Source organism: Drosophila elegans, unplaced genomic scaffold, assembly GCF_018152505.1.
Source record: "Drosophila elegans isolate 14027-0461.03 unplaced genomic scaffold, ASM1815250v1 contig_197, whole genome shotgun sequence".
NCBI classification, from domain to species: domain Eukaryota; kingdom Metazoa; phylum Arthropoda; class Insecta; order Diptera; family Drosophilidae; genus Drosophila; species Drosophila elegans.
In genome coordinates this window covers 471,380-475,987 of record NW_024545565.1, presented here as the reverse complement: position 1 = coordinate 475,987, position 4,608 = coordinate 471,380, and positions in this window count along the sequence as shown.

Genomic DNA, 4,608 nt, shown 5'->3' with positions numbered 1-4,608 from the left:
TCCCATTGAGAATGTTTTCCTGTGGACAGACCCCGAGATCACTTTACACTGGGTTAAAACCCATCCCTCGTCGTTGTCGGTTTTTGTTTCGAACCGGGTTGCAGAAATTCAGGAGTAGTCGGAGAAAGCAATTTGGAGACACGTTCCCACGAAAGTCAACCCAGCAGACATAGTGTCCCGAGGATGTGACGTAGAGGAGCTTACAACGTCCATTTAGTTCGGTGGGTCTTCCTTCTTGCTAGACTCAGAAAATAATTGGTCTGTAAATAAACATTTCTAACTGCCGGCTGATGTAATGTCGATGGAGCTACGCAAATCGGCAATAGCTCTCGTAGTCAGCCCAGAGCCAAATTATGTGCTTCAGAAAACAGAGTCCTATTCGTCGCACCTGAAGCTTCTGAGAGTTTTCGTGTGGGTTTTTCGTTTTATTCAAAGGTGCAGAAAGGTGTCGAAGCCCTTTGAAAAAAGTATTTCGCCAAGAGAACTGGATTTCGCTTTTGATAAAATTGTCGAAGTTATCCAATTTCACGAATTCAGGGACGACATAAGTAAAATTCGGAAAAATAAACCGGTAGCAACGAATATTCAAAAGTTAAACCCTTTTCTTCAGGAAAATAAATTAGATTGGTGCTCCTCGACATTGCTACGAGTTGGGGGTCGGTTATTGAATGCTCCTATCCCGTACGAAGCCAAATTCCCGTTGTTGCTGTCTAAAAGGTCACAGTTCGTCAGATCCTATGTGTCATACCTGCACGTCACGAACTGCCACGCTGGCCCACGAGCTCTCGTAAGTCGTCTGCGCGAGAAAATCTGGCTAGTTAATGCTCAAGAAGTCTACCGACGAACAGTTCGGTCGTGCATTCGCTGCTTTCGCTGTAAGCCGCAACTCTTGACGCAAATTAAGGGAAACTTGCCAGCAGATAGACTTCGAGCTCTCCGGCCGTTCAATATTTGTGGCGTTGATTTTTGTGGTCCCTTCAGCACAACGTATCGGATCCGTAGTAAGCCACCGTACAAGTCGTACGTGGCCTTGTTCGTCTGTTTTGCGTACAAAGCGGTCCACTTAGAATTAGTGTCTGACCTAACCACTGATGCGTTCTTGTTGGCATTTCAAAGGTTCGTGAGTCGTCGCGGGATTCCGGAGAAGGTGTGGTGCGACAACGCCACCAATTTCGTCGGCGCAGATCGCCACATGAGAGAGTTCCGAGCCCGTCTGAAGGAGCAGGGGGCGGTATCGAAACATTCGCATCAAAAAAAGGATGCCAGTTTGCGTTCATACCGCCCAGAGCACCGCACTTCGGCGGACTATGGGAGGCAGGTGTAAAGTCTGCAAAGCACCTGTTCCTTCGGACGGTAGGCCAAGACCTCTTGACCGCGGAGGAGCTCGGAACTCTGCTCACCAGCGTGGAGGCCGTGCTTCAGGCCCCTCGGCGCTCTAAGCAGCGACCCGAACGACGGCGAGGCCCTGACCCCCGGGCATCTGCTCATCGGCGGCCCTCTTCTGGCCCAACCATCAGCGGAGCTCCCGGACCAGATCAGTCTGACCTGCTTGCGACGATGGCGAGGTGTCTCGTCTCTCAGGCACAGGTTTTGGCAGCGATGGTCCCGGGAGTACATCTCCAGCCTCCAGCAGCGGTCCAAGTGGCACCAGGGGAGCCCAACCTCGTCGTGGGAGCGCCCGTCGTCGTCGCAGAAGACAACCTTCCGCCCCTGCAGTGGAGGATTTGACGAGTGGTAGCGGTGCACGCCGGCGCCGATAGCAAGGTTCGCGTGGCGGACGTCAGGACGCAGGACGGGGAATATCGGCGAGCTGTCCACCGACTGGCCCTGTTGCCCGTTCTGGGCTGAAGGACGTCGTCCCTTCAGAGGGGCGGTGTTTGCGCACTCGGCGCTTGTATTTAAATTACTAGTTGTAGGGCGAGAGCGGGAGCCAATAAAGCTTTCGCCCGTTCGCTCTTGCGAATTCGCCCCGTCTCTCGCCACCGTAGCATAAGTTAGGTTCTAAGAGAAATTATTGAAATATAGTTGTTAGTGATCAATCGAACGTCTTCGTAGCCACTCCTTTTCGTCGTGCTTTCGAAATAGTTCTTCACAAGTTTCGCAATTAAAATCGTCTCGAACTACTGCGTTCACAAGTTTTCGCGCTATTAATACAAAATAGTATTAAATTTTCAAAGAATAATAAACATGATGTCCTTGCTCTGCTTCCTGATATGATGACTGGCTCCGCTCCATGTTGGGGAGTTATTTAACTCCTCACATGGAATAGGGGCAATCCTGACGCAAGAAACAGAGAACGGCGAAAAGGTCATATCATATTCAAGCCGGACCCTGAATGGCGCGGAAAAGAACTACTCCACCGCAGAAAAGGAGTGCTTGCGAGCGAGACGTGACTTAAATACAAGCCTAACCAGATGGAGGCAGCTTGGAAAATGCTGACGCAGATACCCGAAGAACCATGGGCTACAGACTTTGTTGGACCATTGGCAAGATCACAAGGGAACACAAAAGGAACGAACGGTCCACGTCAGCGAGCTTAAACAACAAACACAATACAGACAAGCAAGGACAACAAGAGCATGCAACAACCAAAAGAGCGGACTATAACGTCGTGCAGATTTTTAATAGAATGCAGGACAACACGAGCAAGCAACAACAAAAAGAGCGTACTATAACGTCGGGCATGTACCAGAGTCTTTATAGAACGCAGGACAAAACGAGCCTGCAACAACAAAAAGAGCGGACTATAACGTCGGGCATGTACCAGAGTCTTTATAAAACGCAAGAAAACATGAGAAAGCAACAAACAAATAGAACAGTGACACAGACCACGAGGCAAACGGATTCTGCGTCGGGCATAAAGCCAGTGTCATCAGTTGATACGCCGCGTAGGATAACAGGAAACAGCCAGACGACAACTTCAGGCCAGAGTGCGTGCCGTAGCATCGTTGGAATCTATATGGCACTCAAAATGAAGCAGCCGACGACCGAAGAAAGGATACGGCACAGTTAGTAGCGGTGAACAGGAGCTCGTACCGTAGCGTCGTTGGAGTCCATACGGCAGAAACAAGACTGAAGTCAACGACGACCGAAGAAAGGGAGGAGACGGCACAGCAAAGCTGCACCGTAAAACCCAAGTGACGGCGAACTCACAAAGAGAAGGACCCGTAGGGGTTAGGGTATTCGCATAATATAATTGACTAGAAACACTTAAAAACACATTTGTACTGGTTAACGGGCTACAAAACGAACGCACACACCCACAAAAATAAAAACACAGAAAAACAGGGAAGAAAGCAAATTTCGGCAAGCCGAAGTTCATATACCCTTGCAGCTATTCAAAGAATTAAACATTTTTGAAAACATTAAAATTATGATTTACTTGCGTATACGTTTAAACACATTGAAGCTATGATGATTTGCAGCTTAATTATTCGATAGTTATTTTATATATTTTTATTATTTCTATGGGAGATATATGATATAGTCGTCCGATTTTGATAAAATTTAAACCATAATTCTTAAATATTTAACCATTGCTATATGTCGAGGAACTAAAAAAAAAAATTAAAAAATAGCAAAGATAATTTTTTTTCATTTATTTTTCCGATTGTTCCAATGGAAGCTATATGCTATAGGCGTCAGATTTTGATGAAATTTAAACCGTAATTCGGAAATATTTAACCATTACTAAGTTTCGAAGAACTAAACAAAAAATTAAAAAACATCAGATATAATTTTTTTTCATTTATTTTTCCAATTGTTCCAATGGAAGCTATATGCTATAGTCGTCCGATTTTGATGAAATTTAACCCGGAATTCGGAAATATTTAACCATTACTAAATTTTGAAGAACTAAACAAAAAATTAAAAAACAGCAAAGTTATAATTTTTTTCATTTATTATTCCGATTGTTCCTATGGGAGCTATATGCTATAGTCGTCCGATTTTGATGAAATTTAAACCGTAAATCGGAAATATTTAACCATTACTAAATGTCGAAGAACTAAACAAAAAAATAAAAAACAGCAAAGTTTTAATTTTTTTTCTTTTATTTTTCCGATTGTTCCTATGTGAGCTATATGCTATAGTCTTCCGATCCTCGTTCCGACTTATATACTACCTGCAATAGAAAGACAACTTTTGGGAAAGTTTCATGCAGATAGCATTAAAACTGAGAGATTAGTTTGCATAGAAACGGACGGAGAGACGGACAGACGGACGGACAGGCGGACGGACAGACGGACGGACAGACGGACGGACAGACGGACGGACAGACAAACGGACGGACAGACGGACAGACGGACAGACGGTCATGGCTAGATCGACTCTACTAGTGATGCTGACCAAGAATATATATACTTAATAGGGTCGGAAATGTCTCCTTCACTGCGTTGCAAACTTCTGACTGAAATTATAATACCCTCTGCAAGGGTATAAAAAGGGGTGTATATTTGGCAAGATTCGAGCGTAAAATCTGAATGAAAAAAAGGAAAAGTTAAGATGAGATGGAAAGACAAACTGCTTACTAACACATTGCAAAAATAGAGTGAGCGAGGGGTCCTGCCGAGCGGGGGTGGCTCGGTGGCTCGGTGGCTCGGCAATTTT